At 39.7% G+C, this 20,287-nt stretch overlaps 1 long non-coding RNA gene across 2 annotated transcripts; it reads left to right on the forward strand.

The window, feature by feature from the left end:
• The first annotated feature begins 201 nt into the window (after positions 1–201).
• Positions 202–15,635, forward strand: LOC140481425 (uncharacterized). 2 transcript variants are annotated; one of them, XR_011961524.1, is made up of 5 exons: positions 202–419; positions 509–6,618; positions 6,889–7,055; positions 7,455–8,358; positions 14,633–15,635. It is a non-coding gene; the product is annotated as an uncharacterized lncRNA (long non-coding RNA). The 2 variants fall into 2 exon arrangements; XR_011961523.1 differs by having other exon boundaries at positions 7,520–8,358.
• Positions 15,636–20,287: the final 4,652 nt, after the last annotated feature.

The raw sequence follows: 20,287 nt of genomic DNA on the forward strand, positions 1-20,287 counted from the left end.
AAAAAGAAATTAAAGAGGACTGACGTTAACATACAAATAAAAGATTCACACTAAAATGTAATCAGGAAAGGTTTGCACTTGTTTTGTTTCTTGCAACGAATTTCGACTTGATCATGCATAATATTAATTAGAGGCTTCTGTCCAGTATCCCCAGCTTCTCCTTAGTTTGAGCAGATTTGTCGTTTCCATAACAAAGCAGAACTCCCTTCTTTCTGCAGGATCTCCAAAGACCTGTTGTAGTCACTGAGAGCCAATTTAAATAAAGCAAACGGAATTTTCAGCCGGACTTCGTTATATGCCAATGTAGTCACTCTCATTTTAATTTGTTGGGGCGGTTATTGTGGAGGTTGGGTGATTGGGAAATCTGCTAAAACATTTCAAAGTCCGCAGCTGCTGTGCACTGAGCAGTCGTACCGTCGGTGAGTCAACAGAAGAGAGCAACTGTATGTCCGGGCGGTTTTCTTTTTTTCCCTAAAAAAAATTTGTTAATTTTTTTCCCCCATTCTAGTTAACTCGGCATGTCATCTCCGGAAAGACTGAGGGTGGAAAGATTAGTCTCGGTTTATCGCTTGTTGGCCAGTTTAAAACTACAGCCTCGCCGTTTATCGTTTATATTAATCAGTGGGAATGATCATCTATAAAATCTCAACTGAACTAGCGGGATAAGTACAAGACCTTTGCTTCCTCACACTCAGCTCGGATTGGATATTTTGAGATTCCCCCATGTCTATTCTTTTTGCGATAACAGGTCTACGACTCAGTTAACAGCGAAAACTGTGAGAGTAAACCTCCCAAAGAGTTCCTTTTCAGTTCTTAAAAATGAGCTTTTTTTTTCTTGTTCAACCCTTTCCGGTAACCTCGAATAGCCAGGCTATCAACAAGGATTTTCTTCGAGGTCTGGACCTGGATTTTCTTTTAAAATATAGAAATCTGAGGCTCAAGGTCGTCATTGGAGAGTTTTCACACAAAAAAAGTCAGCTTAAGCGATGGGGAAATCCCATCACCAGCAGCTTCCCTCGATCTGAATAAATCTCTTCTCAATTAACCGAAACAGTTAAATGAGCATTTTAAACTGGCGGCTACCTAAGGTACGCCCTGCTCTATATTGGTAAGAAGTGCAACTGGATTACCCAAGTGAACGTGTTACATAGTCCACTGTAATTTTTACCACGCATGCATATTACATACAAAGTAAAGTCATTCATCTGAGAGGCCCTATAAGACTTCAGAGCAGTAATTTCTGTAATGTCGTTGATCCACCTCCACGAAATATGTATATTCATGGGAATGCTCACCTTTCACATTGAAAAGTTGGATGAAATTAGACAAGGTGCTTTATTTTAAACGCGGGCCTTAACTGTGAAATTAACAAATGGAAGTCTCACGCCGCTCATAATTTGTTCAAGTTTGTTTCTTTTACAACAGAATGTTGCTTCGATTAACATGATGCAGTGCCTTGGTTGGAGTTACAGAGCGGTGCAGTTTTTCATTCAGTACAATGATTTTGTTTGTTTTTAAAGTCAATAGTTGTTCTGGCGACCTGTGAGTTGGGAGGACTTGGAAAAGAATCATTAAAGATGAATGAGAGAAATCGCGTTTGTAACTGTGATGATTCTTGTCCCCATCCTGCCTGTTCAAAACTAAAAGACTAAAATAAGTTAGGAATCACTTCCCTACGAGTTAGGTTTGCCGATTTTTATTTAAATGTAGGTGATTAGTTTACGACGCTTTCTCCAAATCGTACATAAACCTTTCTTTGTGTGTGAATGGCTGAAGAGGGCTTATTTTAGCATTATTTAAGTGACAATGACTGAATATCATTTCAGTTGCCTTGGGGTTATTTGCAATAGATTTGTTTAAAATAAGTTTAAAAACCAAAACGGTCGCTTGAGCTCAGTATTTGTGCTTAAAAAGTAACCTGCGTTTAGACTCCATATGGATGCAATGTAGATTTCCTATTTAAATACGAGATGGAGCACTGAAGTATTTCCGATAGAAAGCGAGAGCACTAGTAAAGACTGAAAGTGGACAGTGTGACCTCGTAGCAGTTTAATGGTATCAGTGTCAAACCCCTCCGAAGGGAACAGCTGCAGGAAGGCGGACACCGTGCCGTCAGTTAAACGCGCATTGTCTGAACCTTTCGGGTTTGTCCTGGGTTAGCTTTGAGATTCTCTGTTACATAGAGTTCAATAAAGTATCGAGCGAACTGGGATGGGGAGATCATTTGAGAATCAATGATCACGGGAGGTTGGTTACACCGCGGGGATCTGTGAGCATGCACTGCAGTTGGCCAATGATGTGATTCTTGACCATCAGACTTCCCCAAGAGGATCGTTTTGAGAAACTCTCTCATCCTTCTCATTGAGCGGATCAACTCAGACAATGTGGCGCATTGGTGATTTGTTCTTGCCATATTTCCCTAAGTACTCACAAATATCAAAAAATCGAGTGATACAGAATTCCGAGCGTTAATATGTCCTTGTTAATTATATAGATTTTTTTAAAGAACGCATGACATGCAGGAATTTCACTATTGAAATGCAACAATGAAACAGGGATTTTCGCACAGAGCAGCCATATGTATCTTTTTCGGTTTCAAGTTTTGTGCTTTGGAGAGCTTGTTCGCTTTCTTTTGTATAATATATATCTATTTCTGACGATTGGTCACTGAAGGCTTGCACTGGCGTCTTCTTCCAATGCACCCTCTGACAAAGAGACCTTGCAAGGTCATGTGACCCCGTGGCAGGGCACAGTGGGAGCTGAGACAGAGAGAGGGTCCCAAGTCCCTTGCCAGCTGAGATTCGCTGGACACTGAGGGATCTTGGGAGTTGTAGTCTGTAAAATGAAAGCGGACGTCATTGGCAGCCACAAGAATTTGACACACTAACTTATTAGCAGTCATTGAAGTGAAAAGCGGGGCGGATTCGATGCCACATTTACAGGATAAATAGCAGGCCTGGGGAGGTTTTCTTAAAATTGGTGACTTAATTATGAAACAAAAGTGACATTCCGAGATAATATCGCCAGGAAACAAAACATGAAAGCAGCTCATTCTCACAATTAAACGTGCGATATGATTTAAATTGACCGTATTTTGATTGAACGATGTCCCCGCAGACACCTGGAAGCTCTCTGCTATACATCTCTAAGGATTGGCATCAATCGGTGAAGATCTACTGAGCTTGGATTTGTCTTTTAATCGTCAGAGATCCACTGGTAACGATCCGCTGCTGGTGTCAGAACCTGCAATCTCTCATCAGATCCATTCTAATCCCTGCTCATCGATTTGTACGTTTTCACCTCATTCTGCACTGAATCCCTTCAGCTCAAAGTCAATCAGTCTTTCACAGTTCCCCCCGAAATCTCATTGCTGATAATCTACAAATCGTGACCAACACTAATCTGCTGGCAGTTTTTTTCGAAGGCTTCCAAACATTTACGCGTCCCCAATGCATACAACCAGAGTATTTATTTCTAGACTGGACATTTTTTGATTTTATGGTGCATTGAGAATGTCACCGATGTCACAAATTCAAACACGCATACAGTGAATACATGTACAAACTTATCAGCAAAACCAACAAAAACTGAGCATTGAGGCGGAACACTCGTTTGCATATTTAAGTATGTGAAAAGTGTATGCCGTTTTGATAGAGAATTAATACCACGTTAGCAGTTTTTTAAAAATGTAGAATTTTGCTTTTTGTGGGACATTTTAATCCTGTTAAACTGCTCATCTTTAACTCGTTGTTTCCTTGGCCGTTGTACAACTATTTTGTCAAGTTGGTTGCTAGGCCAGTCATATTTCCCAGCTACTGGGCAGGTTCTTCTGCTCAGTTGTTGTACCAGTTATTCTGCCCAGTTGTACCGGTTATTCTGCCCAGTTGTACCGGTTATTCTGCCCAGTTGTTGTACCGGTTATTCTGCCCAGTTGTACGGGTTATTCTGTCCAGTTGTACCGGTTATTCAGCCCAGTTGCTATACCAGTTCTTCTGCCCAGTTGTTGGGCCGGTTATTCTGCTCAATTGCAACAATACAAAGCCGTGACTACACGTAATTACTCAGCGACCTAGATTAACACATACGAATCAGTCAAGTACTTATTTTGGACTTCAGAAACTTTAATTTGCTAAACTGCTAAACTCTAGCGTCAACCGGACTACAGAACTGAAAATAGCTGAGAGCACCATATATTCCGCATCCTCAAACTACCCTTCGCAAGATCATTTGACGTTGAACCTGTTCGAGGTAGTGCGATCTGGACTTGTGAAAGAGGACTATTCCTCTGCTCTGCCTTTGAGGTTGCTTTATGACTTTGTGCTAAAGAGATAGTCCGACCAACAGCCTTGTCACTCTGCCCGTTCAATCGAGCTGCCGCATTGGCAGAACAGAGGTACTGTTCGAGGTGAATATGTCAACCTGTTCCTGTTTGAAACATTGACCTACAAAATCATCTGACATTCAAAGTGCAAACTCGGACAGAAATGCTAGTGCAGGGTTTTTTTTGAAGAGGAGGGAGCGGCGCTTTATTTTTATACATTGAACAGTTGATGCATATATTCTGGTGGCCAGTGTGAATCATTGTTTTCTTTGCCATTGACAGCAGACGTACAATGGGCAGCAGAGTTGCTGCAATTTCTGGAACCAAGTGAACGTGGTGCAGCTTAGCATTTATGTTTGCATACTTTTCGATGTTTCACGTTGAATATCGATCCAATACAGTTCTTTTGAACGCCTGCGTTAAAAAAACCCACCGAATCCCCCCTTTGAGCGCTGAGCGGTGATAAAATGTCCTTCCCTATTTGTACACAACATTGATTGCCTGCTGCTTTATTTATCAGCCCCAGAGCTTTGCACGAACTGCTCTGACACGCTATAAAATGCTGTGTGTTAATATAAATCCCTCTGCATTTATCCCCACACTCACTCACGCCCTTATAAATCGAATACACGTCTTGTTTGACCTTTGACAAGATTTAAAGACTCGGGAGGAAAATCCTCGTGACTTTCTTGTCATACCGACATCACCCATATGTTAGAAGTGAAAGTATTATACGCTGCTATTTGAAATGATGGCAAGCGCGCCCGAAATGGACGCTGCCAAGCGCCTGAAGAGAGCAGCCGCTAGCATTTTATGAGCGTGTCCCCATCAATCATCGCTGGCGATCGAAAGGGATTTTTTTTTGAGACAATGCAATAAGTGCGCTACAAGACTGGCCTTTTTCAAATGAAAACATGTGGGCCTGGGGAAGGTGGAGATTCCAATGAAAGCGTGCGGATGGGGTGTAAGCTCCGCGGTTTGATGTGTCCGTGTGTTTGGGTCCGTGTGTATGTTAAAGCAGGGAGTGGAAAGTGCTCTGTGGAGCTTATCCACGGCTCCACAAACCATGGCAAACTGATGGCCAGCACCAGCTCGTGGGCAAATTGAATGTAGAGCTGAATCTCGAGGGAAGCTGCAGAAGTCAACTGCAGAGCACCATGATCGAGGCTGACATGAACACTTACTGGAGTGGGGAGGGACGAATAGAACCTAAAGGAGATAGAATTTAAAACATTAGACTTGAAACAAGATTGAAAGCAGCACGGGGACCTAAAACAGTCTCTCATTGACACCAGGGTTAGTTTTATTGTTATAAGGCATAGGCACTGGCTTGCTTTATACCTTGCATCGCAGAGCCATGCCAAAGGCCTGTGCTGGGCCCCTCTCCAATACTTTCGGGAGAGAGCATTAATGGGGCGAGGACAGTCTGATGACCATTATCAACTTTATGTCTTAATTCACCGAGCAATCCAAAACCTTGAATCTTTCCCCGTGTCTGATCCAGATAGATTTTAAAATTGCCACCCATATATCAGGACTAGGCGTAGATTTACCACCTATTGAATGTATTAATACAAATTGAATAAATGTATCCGGGAAGCAATGAATAAAACGGTGGGTTTGTTTCTGTCTGATATATAAGCAATGTGAACAGGAAGAGCAATGATTGGGTGTGTCTTAATAATAAGCTGCCGGGATGTTTGAGTGCACTCAGGTAGATTATGCAACACTTCAATATCACGGCCATCCAATCATCACACTGAAATATTTGGAAGCTTTCTCATGGAAAATGTCTCTTGCTCCCCCTTTCTGACACATTTCGGGTTTTGACTTGAGTTGCAAATTAATATGGTTTTGAAGTGACGCTGTGCGAAGTCAATGTTCAGGCTCTGTTAACTGTTTGAAACTCACACCTCTTACATCCTTCTTTGGAAAAAAATGTTTGATTTACCTAGTATGGGTGATAGAACTCTCTCAAGTTATTTGTAGACTGACTGAAAAATAAACATACACATTACAAACTTGGCGTAACATTGAATATATGAAATGATTGGAGAAATTGCAACATCAAGTTTTCTGACTATATGCCACGGAGAGCCACCAATGTGGTGATTCTATTATTACTGTATTTTAGGAAATATTAATACGATCATTCCAATGTATATTTCTGTCGTTTTGCAGCTACCGTCATTGCAAAGTGCAGTCCCCATCAGGCAAGTGGTAACTGAATGTTTATGACCAACTCGACAAACCGCACTATCCAAATATTGTTCAGATGGCGCAAACCCAATAGATTGGTAACTATGCATGTTTTTACTTACTAAATCATGTATTGTTTCTTGGCTTTTTTCCCCCATTCTCCATCACAATTTCAAACTGAATTTAAAATTAACCTGCCTCTTGATGACAGATTTTTAAAAATTGTTTTGTAGATGTGTTGCAAGTGACATCTATCGCCTTCTTATTTACTCTATATAATAAAAAAGAATCAATTTAACACCTGCGATTGACGAATTGTCCTTTGAACGCAAACCAAGTTATTACAGCCGAAACTTTGCATTCAACAGCAGGGGGCAGCAATGCGACCAAACACGGTCGTGGTCGTATTCAAAACTGTATTAGAACGAACAATGGCTGAGGTGAGCGGGCTGCTGGGTGGTGAATAACTGGTCTTTAAACGACGGATCCTGAGATTGAACCAAGCATGGATTGACGGGTCGGAAGTGCCGCTGAGGTGAGTATGAACTTCCTTCTTGGAATGATTGTCAACAGATTCAGGCTGATTCTTAGTGTCTTCAAAACCATAGCAAATACCCTCCATTGATTGGGCCCCAAGTCGAAAATCTCTCTGTAAGGGTATGAAAGATGGCGCCTTTGATGACTAGGTGGTCAGACTGGTTTAATAATAACACGAACATCCTTCATTTGATTAGAACCGAAAAAAAGTCCGAATGTGTCAGGATCCTTCGCGTAAAACACACCACCTACTGTATCATATTTTAGAGATGTAATGTTTTGATAAAACTTGTTGAAAATAAAAAAAATGCTGATGAGAAAAACAATGCTAATGTATTGATTTAACGTGAAATGACTCTAACTAGTGTCTGCATTGATTTTTACTGGTCATTTGCAGATGAATCGAAAGTAACTATGTTACTGGTGAATATATCAAATGTTTGAGCATTGCTCTGATTCTAGCTTGTCCAGGTCAACCAACACCACCTCTGTTATGGAAGCAAGAAACTGCGAATGCAGGTAATCTGAAACAGAAGCAGAAAAACACGTCAGGCAACACCTGAAGAGGCAGAAAGAAAGTGACCATTTCAGTTCGATAATCTTCCATCAGTTTTGATTAAACATCATTGATCTGAAACGTTAACTCTGTCTCCTCTTCACAGACGCTGCCTAACTTCTTATGGATTTTCCGCACTTTGTGTTCTCTTCTTCCTAGCGTCTGCAGACTTATCTGTTGTGTACTTCATGTTATTTTAAGTGCATTGTTAGCACAATAGCTCCGCCAAGTTCAAAATACCCTTGAAATTTTACTAAACTGCAACATATTAAGTTAAATGCCCTTACACAATGCAATTTAAAGGCACTAGCGGGTAGATGTTAGTGTATAAAATGACTGTAGTCTAATCCCCCGATTCAGAGAAGGTTAACCAAATGTTTTTGGCGATTGTGTTGTGAAACAGTCTCTTTCTGTATCAGTTATAATGTCAAAGTTGCGCATATATTTCAAGATGTGCTCTACTGTTGTTAGCAGCGTATTGAGAGAGGGTCAGTTGGCTTGATCTTTCGGGAATGCTGATTGATACAGGCACCCTAAGTCAATGTGATAATAAGACAGAATACAATTTATATTCTTTATCTTTCTCTCTATGTAGTAATTATGTTAGTGTGTTGCCCACACTAATGTTTCAATTCCAACGTCGGAAGCTAATCTCTGTACTGTATGCAGTGTGGATCCCCGTGTTGGATCCAGCCCTATTTCCCACATCATATACCATATTTCCATCAATATTATTTCACACACGGTGAGTACCGTATATATTAATTTATAACAATTTCTTATATTGTAGAAGAATGTATTTTATATGTCTGCATGTACTGTAGACAACATAATTCCTCACATTGTATACTATTGAATTTTAAACTCTATCCTCAGTAGCAATCACTACACATAATATTCGCTATATATATCTTCTAACATCAATTTATACAATTATTTAGAGTCATAGAGTCATAGAGATGTACAGCACGGAAACAGACCCTTCGGTCCAACGTGACCATGCCGACCAGATATCCCAACGCAATCTAGTCCCACCTGCCAGCACCCGGCCCATATCCCTCCAAACCTTTCCTATTCATATACCCATCCAGATGCCTTTTACATGTTGCAATTGTACCAGGCTCCACCGCTTGCTCATTCCATATACGTACCACCCTCTGCATGAAAAAGTTGCCCCTAAGGTCTCTTTTATATCTCTCACGCTAAATCTATGTCCCCTAGTTCTGGACTCTCCCACCCCAGGGAAGAGACTTTGTCTATTTACCCTATCCATGCCCCTCATGATTATATAAACCTCTATAAGGTCACTCCTCAGCCTCAGACGCCCGAGGGAAAGCAGCCCTAGCCTATTCAACCTCTTCCTATAGCTCAAATTCTCCAACCCTGGCAACATTCTTGTAAATCTTTTCTGAACTCTTTCAAGTTTCAGAACATCGTTCCGAAAGAGACTAGAATTGCACGCAATGTCCTGTCCAGCCGCAACATGACCTCCCAACCCCTGTACTCAACAATCTGATTAATAAAGGAAAGCATACCAAACGCCTTCTTCACTATCCTATCTACCTTCGATTCCACTTTCAAGTAATTATGAACCTGCACTCCAAGGTCTCTTTGTTCAGCAACATTCCCAAGGACCTTACCATTAAGTGTATAAGTCCTGATAAGATTTCCTTTTCCAAAATGCAGCACCTCGCATTTTTCTAAATTAAACTCCATCTGCCACTCCCCAGCCCATTGGTTTCTTGTCTTAAATCCATGATCGCCTGTTGTATATGAAAGACTACTATCAAGGCGAAAAGACGTAGAACGTCATGATTATATATGAATCCCAGTACTATACTGTATATACATACCAGGTGGTTTCTGTATTGCAAGTATAACGTTTGAACCTGTACAAACAGTATTTCTTATACAAAGTATATCATCAATGATGCAATTTTTCACACTACATCAAACCATTCGTCATACTGTATGAAACACAATTACTCACACCAGATAGAAAAACTTGCCCTGCAACAGATAAACCATTCACTACTCTGTTTCGACATCTCACTGCACACGATAGACACAATACCACTTCCCATTGCCCAGCTTATATCTTGCACACGAGCTGAACGTTTTCCGCTCGGTTGCTTGGGAGCTGATGGTTTGCCTAATGGAATAAGAACACTGCAGGTGGGTATCACATTTTATTGGGACGAATGGGATTTTTAGGCGAAAATGAGAACATATGATGCGCACACAGAATCTTAGCAGTGGTTGTACCGCTTCCAGCTCCAATGTCCCAAATGTGCTACTGTATCGAGAGGGTCAACCGCATTCCTAGGAGGGGAAATTATCTTTGCATGACTGTCACCGCTGGATACTTCCCAGTAAATATTTGAGAACGAAAAGAATTGACATAAATCTAGGGAGAGGGCAACGATTTGCGTTTTAAGCTGCTCCAGAGTGCTTGAGCAAAACAGACGGATTGTTCCTCTCACAACACTCAAAGTATCAGACCCGAGAAACAAATCTGACTGCAACGTTCTGGTGTGTAATGTACCAAGCAATGCTCGTGGAAATTAATATCTTGACGAAATTAAGCATATTATCATTGGTAATGAATACACACAGAGGAAACCATCTCTTACACATAATAAATCTGCAAATAATCTCAACAATTACATTCTTGAGATGTTATATCACATGGCTATTTGATACAGTATTAATAGAATGCTCCATTCCAAGTCATAACATTCAGAAATCGATTGCGTGAGTGTCATGTGGTGTACACGATTGTATAAGTGTCACTGCGACACGACTTGCACGTTTCTCTGAATGCTCATTTTCAGCTTTGGTAAAGGTCATTGGCCGTACCAGCCTCTTGCCCTTCTCAAAGTCGCACAATGGGTATAAACCGACGGAATCATACGCAAGGAAAGCAGAAATGGGAACATCGTGTCCATGCCAGCGTTTTGAGAACCAGCACACCCCCCCAAAAAAACACATGCACAGACACCCACCACTCTGTCTCCATTACTCTGCGCATATTCTCTACTGAAATAGGCTCTAATAAGCAAGAATGGAGAAAGAAGAGAAAGGGTGTGATTCAAAATAAAAACAAATCTTTATTTTGTAATAAATTAGGTTCTATCTATTACAAGTGCAATTGGACTGATGGGTTAAATGAGACTAATTCATGAACAGCAACCTGCAAATGAACCTAGACTCAGCATTGCCAATTGCTCGACATACTGTTCAGCTGCTAAAAGCGCGAGTGAGTATGTTCTTCCAAACTCAAGTGGAAACTACTTCACTCTTCAAAAAAAACAATAAATGTTGTGCAGTTTTCAGGATTCAATTATTTCTTTAGATTATAGAACCAACTTGTACTGTACAGAAACCAACAACCAACCACTATTCCACCCGCTTTGTATTACTGTTTGGCTCAAGAATAGGATTTCTAGCAATAACTTAAAGGTATGCTGGTTCTAGTAGGATTATACTTACGACAACGCACGCTGCTCGTGACAATCTAACAAATATTGGCAACTGGTTCTGCATTTGTAGGGATTTTGGAACAGAGAAGGCCAAGGGGAAATTTAATTGATTAAATTATGAGAGGTTTAGCTAAAGTGGACGGTAAAAACCTATTTCCTTTAGCAGGAGATCAAGAACCGTAGGGTATAGATGTAAAATAATTGCTAGAATGATTCAAGGTGAGTTAAGGAGAAATGTTTTTACCCAGATGGCGGACTAGATGTGAAGTGCAAAGTCTTTAATAGAGCTGGAGGCGGAAAAACCTCATCGCACGTGAATGTGCTTGAATTGCCCAGCACCAATAAGGCTAGGAACCCGGAGATGGAAAATGGGATAAAACCGTTGCCGGCATAACACGTGAGACGAACGACCTCCTTCTGTGCAGCTAACATTCACGATTCAGATTTACCCGCACTTATTGGCTTTCATAAATAATCTGCATAATGGAGTAGTTTATTTGTCACTGAGCCCATTTCTCCTTTAAGACAAACGGCAGAGATGCTACATTAAAAAAAAGCCTGACGTTCCAGCTTAGCCTCACATCTTCCAGATTTAAGTCTGGTTTTCATGTGTCAGTTTTATGGTCACATGGCTGTCATTTTATGGGACAAAAGAGACTTAACAAAGAACGTATTGACTATTGCTCTCCATCGTCACCCAACAAGCTGTTGCCCAACTGTCGCATTAACCTGGTCCTGTATCTTCACAAATCTCCATTAACATAATGCTGCAGATCTAGTCAGACACCCATCCTTCTCATTTCATATCCTGTGCTAATGAACTATGTTATCCTGGTATGTAAGAGCAGCATTACTACATACGAAAAAGAAAATCTGAACACGCCTGAGAGCCACCGGTCACTCATTTGTACCGAAAACAAAACTAAATACAGACTCACGGCGCTATGGGGGCAAAGGGTATCTCAAGCACCGTCTTTCTGAATGTTAGGTTTCGTTTGTAAACCAGTCTGTTTAGGAGTTTTGCGTGCTGCAAAATATCTTGCTTTCTGCTTCGTGGCCGGTTTTCTAGCGATGAATCTCAGCCGTTTTACCCCAGATTTTCAAGTGGCCGCCAGTACTGTCACAAACTAACTGTAACGTTTGGAGCCATCGGAATTGAAGTCGATTGTATTCAACGGCAGTTGTTAATTGTGTTCCTCTGTTCACACACTATTGGGAAGTTGATTCGACATGTTCTTCTGAGAGAAAAATAAAATACGTTTCAACGTTTTAACAATATTCAAAACATTATTTAATGAGAAAGATAATACAATAGTTGTAATAGGCTTGACTTTCGGTATTAATACATGCTCACCTTTAACTAATGCTAAAATATTTTCTGAAATGGCCAAGGTTTCAATGGCGCATACTAAATGCTTCTCTTCAGTATGTTCTCAAATAAACTCATCGAACCTAAGATCTTGAAAAGTTCTAAGATCTTGGCTGTTGTGCTCAATGATGCTAATTTCCTCTAAAGCGTTCGGTATATTTATGGCCATGGGTGACATCCATGTCACCCATGGCCATAAGGTAAGGTATTGTCATCAAGGTACGGTTGGTAATTCGAAAGAAAACAGCCTTGACGCACTGCGCACAGTGTACCACCTGAACGTAAAATAAAGCAACATCCATGGATGTAGGCGTGACGGGCTAGCCATTGCTAATTGCCCACGAAAGATGGCCAGCAACTCTCATGACCAGGTGCAGTCCATGATGTAGATTTGTCACACTGCTGTTGCAGAGAGAGTTGCAAATTTTGACTCACTGAAGATGAAGAAGTTTTCTGAGACAGGATGGTGTGAGATGTTTCGGGGAACTTGAAGATAAAGGTATTCCCATGCACTTTCAGGAAAGGAGTCATGTGTTGCAAAATGCTCAAAGTTTGATCTAATGTAGTAGCTCAATATTTAGACGACTTGTCGTTATGTAAATGGTGACCCCTAGGATGTAGATGGTTAAGATTTTAGATATGACAGTGCTGTCAGGTGAAAATTGCCATCTATCAGCCCAAACCGGAAAATTGTCTAGATCTTGGTGTAGGTCGGCAGGGACTACAACATTACGTGAGAATTTGTGAATGGAACTGAACACTGCAATTATCAGGGAACATCCCCATCTTTGACCTTGTGATGGAGGGAAGATCTTGATGAAACAGCCAAAGGTGTTTGGGGCCAGGACGTTATCCAATGGAACTGATGCCGTCGGAATGAAATTATTAACATCCAACAACCACGATCATTTCCCTTTGAGGAAGTATGACTCCAATCAGTTCAGAATTTTTCGCAGATTCTTTCAGATTTCAAATTTATGTTGAACTCATTGATACCATACTTAGTGAAATGCTGCCTTGATGGTAAACGCAGTCACTCTCCCTTCACCTCTTGAGTTCAGCTCTTTTTTTCATGACTGGACAAAGGCCGTCATGAGGTTTGAATCCAACGGAACGCCAACTGAGCATTGCTGACTAGGTTTTTGCGAATAAGTGATAGTTGATTGCGCAATTAGTGGTCCCTGCCATCACCTTTTTTTCACTGATAATTCAGGGTATTCATGATGGATTGAAGTTGTCTTTTTTGTTGTTGTTTGAACAGGACCTACGTCAGCAATTCTTTACATTGTTGGATAGGTGTAGGTGTTGTACTTGTACTGGAATCGCTTGAGTAGAGACACAGTCAGTTCAACTGTGCATGGGGTTGAATTCGCAGCATGGTTTAAAGCCCAGAGATTGTTAGTCAGTGTAAGCTCAGATGTAATAGTGGACTACCGGCTGAGTATAAACCTTTTTTTTCGAATACTTGCGCCTATTGTAGTCTGCTACGCACAGAATGAACACTAGCTATGTGATTCTGTTGGTAAAGCAACTGAGTTTAAATGCAAAAAAAAATTGTTAGGTCACGTCCCAGTTATTGACACTAACCAATCACAGTTAATTCGATAAATATTAACCTTTGAAAATACTAATACTTCTTTCATTTCATACAGTTTCTAAAACGAGTAAAAAATAAAATCTAATCCCCAAATTCTGGGGCGCTGAATATAATTAAGAAAGATATGGTGAAAAGGGGAAATTGGCACATTTTTAATTGGTAGAATATAACTGGGAAAATAACATTGTAATTGAGATACATGACTAGAAGGCGGGGGCGGCGGCAGCTCTCGAAGGAATGCCTCGTCCCAAAGCTTATCGTTTAGATGCACAGTACATGTAGCGAGGTGAAGAGTGTAGTTAACAAATTAATTTTAAAACCAAAATGATATAAAGACGGTCAGCATATTTGATTTTGTTAGCGCTGACAGAATTGTTAAGACAATTTGTGGAGTATAGTGAAAGCACATGAAAGAGTCTTGTACATTTAAGCTACAATTAAAGTCGTTATTTGTGCAAACGTAATACTCTCAGAGACTGAAAATATTTTCGATTCAAAGCTAAGGAGACAGGATTGATTACCTGATCCAAATTCATCTTCTTTAATTTTCTTATTAACAAAACTATTTCAGAAATATGTTCGGTTGCACTCAAGAACTCCATGCTGTTCAACTCATTCCTAAGTTGATTCTTTTGCTGAGACTAAGCAACCTAGAGGATATGGCTATCCCAACTCAAAGTAGCTCCTCGAAGCATTTTAAAATTGCACATACCTGTTCAACTCAGACTTGACTAAGCATATAGTGTCATCTGAAATTCAACAGCTTAGAACGGAAAATCAATGGGCATATACGGTTCGTGGGGAGGAACAATCTAAGAAAAAGTGTACTGTTAAACATCTGTTCAAACATTTCATATTGTTACGTTCAATACCATCGCAAACCTAAGATTTCAGACTCATCTAACTGTATGTACCTGCACTGTGCTTCACATTGCTTTCATATATATCATCTTTGTATTAATAGGTATGAGTGCACTGAAGGTGCGTGCACAATTTAGTCTACTAATTTATGTATTGCACACATTAATTCCAACTGTATATGAATGTATACGTATTATTGCACGCTTATGCATGTATACCAATCATATATACATATATATATATATAAAATTGTCGAATATTGTACTGTATTCAATGGTATACATGTATTCCCATATTTTGGAAAGAATTTGTGTTGTTGAACTATTTTATCATGTAGTCTATGCGCTTTAGTTCTAAGTTGCCTTTTAAATATTGACAATTAATAGCCTCATAACAGTTTATGCTTACACAAAAAACTACGAACAGTAACAATGTTGAGCTCACCTACCTCATTAATTTAAGAACAGTATTTCTGCTGAACCATACATTCCACAAACCTCGACACATCATCAGGGTATAATGATCACAGACATTGACATTTATTTTATCATATAATGCTTCATTAATAAACAATATATGAATTTGACTGTTTAAACTTTGAGAGACACCATTTTGTGCATATTGAATAGTGCGTATTAGAACACCAACAGAAATTACTCACTGTTTGTACAAAATATTATAAATCTAAATCTTACATTTTCGTGAGTCAATAAAAAGATAAAACACTTCTTCCAGTTCTTCATTGCATTAAGATTTGTGATTAAGTTAATTTAACATCTGAAGGCATCCTGGAAACATTTAAACAATGATATTTATGGTTTAACTTGTAATTGAGGTGTCTGTTTAAAAGGACTAATCCTCTCCGGGGTTGGTTTGATGTTTCAAATGTTACTTCTCCTCCCCCCCGCCCTTTCGTTTACCACGTTTGCCTTTCTCGGCAGAATTGCTTTAACTTTGATATCCTCGTCCTTCTTGTATTATTCTTTCTCACCATCTTCCAAATCGACCAAATAACCACTGTTAACTCCGAAGAAAATAATTTCACACAAATAAATAAAATAAATTCACACAACCTATTCTAATTATTTCTACTGCATAGATAATTAACCTCACCATCAAACTAGTAGCCCTAACAAAAATATTGAAGTGCCCTTGTATTTAGTGAAATAAATTATTTGGCTGATAAAGTTTCAATGAGTATTTGGACAAAGTCAACCACAACATAATAAGTTATGAGGATTATGTACTTATAAAACATGTATTGAAAACACTTCCCTTTTTAATCAATAATAATTTGCGGTGAAGTTGAGCACTGGGTAAATAGTCCAGGTGTAACTCAACGATGATGTGTACGATAAAAGAAACACGAAGGATTTTAACATACTGTTTACATTTTGGTTGTGGAAACCACACATACCAGCTTGATACCAAAAACCAACCATGTGGTTTTACGAAATTGGAAGCGGAAACTCTCTACACTGCACCAATGTTATGCGATTCCCTTCTAATTCAAGCAATGGAGTGTAGAATCATGTCTTAAATATCTGTAATAAGGTCTGTATAAGGTCAGTTTGACTCCCCTCTGGTGCAACAGTGTACTCTGAACAATGAGCTCCCTACCTCTGTAGAGAGCTTTGCGGAAGTGCTTTGAGATTCGGCTGATCCAACAACAGCCGTGGACTAATTCTCTGAAAGACTCCAATATTTTTTTTCTTGAAAGTAGCTTGTGAGAGTATAATTGCACAGTATCACTTCAGATCTAGATGGATTACACCATCCCATCTCATAATTACTTAAAGATGATAGGGATGTAAATAGATCAAGAGAACCAGTAAACATTCCTGGCTATGAAATGATAAGTGCAAACTAATCGTGTACCTTCTGTTGTATACCTTACTGTGTTTGCAACGGAATAAGTCGACATAACTGAAGTAGCATCTTCGTGGTTCCAGGAAGTAATTTAGCTATTAAATTCATGGACAGTCAGACCTTGGTTCTTTCATGCGAGAGCCTTCAACAACACTTACAATAACTCAACTTTGAATGTGGCAAATTAAATCCGGATCTTTAAAAGGATGCTATGTAATGGATGACATGTACTCTCGTGCACTCATTCGGAAACTTAGGTTAAGGAATGGTGGACTCAGTAAATAAGAAGAAGTCGGTTAATTTAGGAGCTAAAAGCTAGCTTTTAGATTAGTCGCATTTAGGAAACGATCACTTGAAGTGTCTTATTTCAAAACCTCGCCAGTTCATTTGTGGAGCTGACCCATAACACCCAGATTCAGGCCCGAAGTGAAAACGATGGCCCACCAGATGGAGTGACCTGTTCAATACCCAGCCAATCTAGCCAAGCACACACGCTTTCTTTTCATCGTTTTATCTGCTACAGCCTTACAGAGGCAAGCTTCTGAACAACTCACGTTGCTTGGAAAGGAGCAACCAGAGAGAGAGCGACACTATCAGAGTTTATCAAGCATACCAGAAACCACATTCACAATCCACTTTTGGAAATAAATCTAATGCGAATGGACATCAACTTATTACCCACGATTTCGTGAGCCACTGAATACTGGATCGTGACCCAGCAGGAATCTTTTGTAGATTCTGCAACATCTCTCTTATTTGTGAGACCTATAACTTAATTCGGTTCCCAAGTTCTGAAAACATCCTAAAGGTTTGATTAAAAAAAAACACTGCAGTCAAGTGAACCAGGCAAACTGACATTCTATTGTTATTGTTTTACCAATAAATAATAATACAAAATGCATATTCTTTCATCTCCACTTGAATGCCGTTGCTAAGCAACCGGTGTTGGCTAATCGACCCGAGAAATGTGATTTTTTCCCCCTGTATAGACTGCTGCGTTTTAGTGAATGGTCGACACCAGGAATACAACTTGTAAGATGGGCCTGCTTTACGTTCGAAGTAGTCTGTACTTTCACAAAATCCCCTACAATCCGTCATCACCGGTTGAGACTGACAACCTAAACCAAGGCCTTCTCACGTACTGCAGCAATGTAACCCATGTTGAGCTGGCCTGGCTGGAACACTGTGCAACACATCTACTTTTCTACCTGTGTGTCGGATATTGCCTCCAAAAATAATTTGGAGATAGAAAGCTGTGAGTTGCAATATTGCCCTTATAAGGGGGAGGTGTGGATGAATCAGTGGGAGGCTGTGACAGCTGGAACTACAGCCTTTTTGCAATGGGAAAGGGGCAGCCTCGGCAGAATGGAAGCACTTTTGACTTGAAACAAAATGGGTCTCTATGCCTCACAATTAAAATGCAGATTCGATTGACGAGATCCCAATATACACCTACGCTCAAATGTAACAATTTTTGCACTAAACATCGTTCATAACATAGTCTGAGTTGAATAGATAAAGAATCCGACATAACGCGCTCGCTACATCATATGGATACAGTTTTTAGTGTTCATCATTATAATGCAGTGCTCTTTTTAAAAAAGATGAAATCCATTTCATCTTGATATGAAGCAAGATAATCCTCAACCGTATTAAGGATACATATGATGTACTTGTATCTTGATAATAATTAAGATCGATTATAGGAGCACGCAGTGGTCAATTTCGCTCACTCAAGCTTTTAAAAACTAGAGTCTCACAATGCATTCTGCCACTGACGTGTAACATGCTGTCAAACTGTTGCGTAGATTAAGTTATTGCACACCTCGTTAATGCAAAGTAATCAGCTAGAAACTGATTTCTTCACATCACCCCAACTCCAAACATTAAAGTGTATTGAGCTTCCAAATCGCCAACTACATTTGTATTGGGCGCTGATTCTGTCCTTCTGTAAAGCAATACGACCTACAGCCAGACGTCAGCATCGCATATATGTCTGAAGTCCGTCCAAGTCAAATAAAAAGAAAGCTTAGAAGAGGAAAAGTACCCAAGGCGTGTGTATTAAAATACAATAACGCAAGTTTTTTTCTTTTCATGAAAACGCAGATATGACATGGAAACCTTGTATAATTAACGCCACTAGGATCTGGAGAAGTTCAGAGCAAAATACACCTGTTGCACCAGTTAGCGAGTTTTGATGAATTAACATTGAAGTTGGCAGCACAACTTTTACATAAACCAAGCGTTGTTCAGATGACCTCAGAACGCTTTTATTGCTTACTGCTTACTTTAAAGATTAATCACGCCAAACACCACTCAGAGACTGATGGGGAAAGGGGTTTGGAAGTTCGCCTGGTTCTAAACAATCGCCAATTATTTTAAAATTTACCTCGCCACCTCGAGTTCTTTTCAGTAAATCCCTCCCCTGTCTGTGACTATTGTACTTAAAAGCGAAAGGATTTCAACAGATGAAAGCGACAGCAATGACTGAAACAGAATTTTCATAATCACAACGTTTCGCTGAATGAAACTAAGAACTAAGAACTAAACGGATATAGATTTAGTCATAAATTTTAAAACTATGATTGGAACATATACATGAATACATAACAGATACTTATGTGTATGTCACGTTCCCTACAGTTTTTGCACAAGCTCTTTACTACGCGAATGCACCCTGTATATAAATGAGAGTTTTGGAAGAGGAAAGAATGACAATTAAGCTTCTGCACTATCAGAGACAAAACATAGCTGAGAACCTGTGAACCGCTGGTAACCGGCAGGAGTTAAAGGTGTCACTGAAAGATACAGATAAAGGAGACAGAAATTAATGCAGCTTGATATCCCCACAGCAGGGATCTCCCGACCAGCATATTTAATTCACTGTAAGCTTACGCGGACTTTGGCCAGCGGAAATAAGAATTAATAAGTGAAAAGGCAAGTGGGATCTAAGGAAACGAGTTACTAAAATATAAATGCGAAAATTATGAGATACGGGAGAACTAAATAGGCGGATCTATACTGCAGTAATGGAATCGAGCAAATCAAAATGCACCAGCTCAAGAAATATTGTTTATACTCTCATTATACTTTAACCTTTTCCCCACAAATTTCAACTATTTTTGCCCGTGGAACCTAATGGAATTGAATACAATGAGGGGTTTGGATCAAACCAGGCCTTAGATGCAATTTCTCCATAATAAACTGAACTATCATGGAAAACAACAGAATAATGTTTTCTATGTCATCTAATTCTCTCAAGTGACTCCCCTGGTATTGAATGCAACAAGGACATCTAATCTGACTTCACTTCGCCAAAAACCTCAACCTTAAAAAATTAAAGACTAGACTGGGCTTCACTGCACTGTTTCTATTACTCGAATGTGAATCATTCTGGGTTCCACTCTGTGTTAGATGCAGGAATCAACATTCAGCCGGATGGTTTATTGAATCCCCATCGTTCTCCAACAAATGGCACATTTTATGTGTAAGAATA

Source organism: Chiloscyllium punctatum, chromosome 9 (assembly GCF_047496795.1).
Source record: "Chiloscyllium punctatum isolate Juve2018m chromosome 9, sChiPun1.3, whole genome shotgun sequence".
Lineage (NCBI taxonomy): Eukaryota > Metazoa > Chordata > Chondrichthyes > Orectolobiformes > Hemiscylliidae > Chiloscyllium > Chiloscyllium punctatum.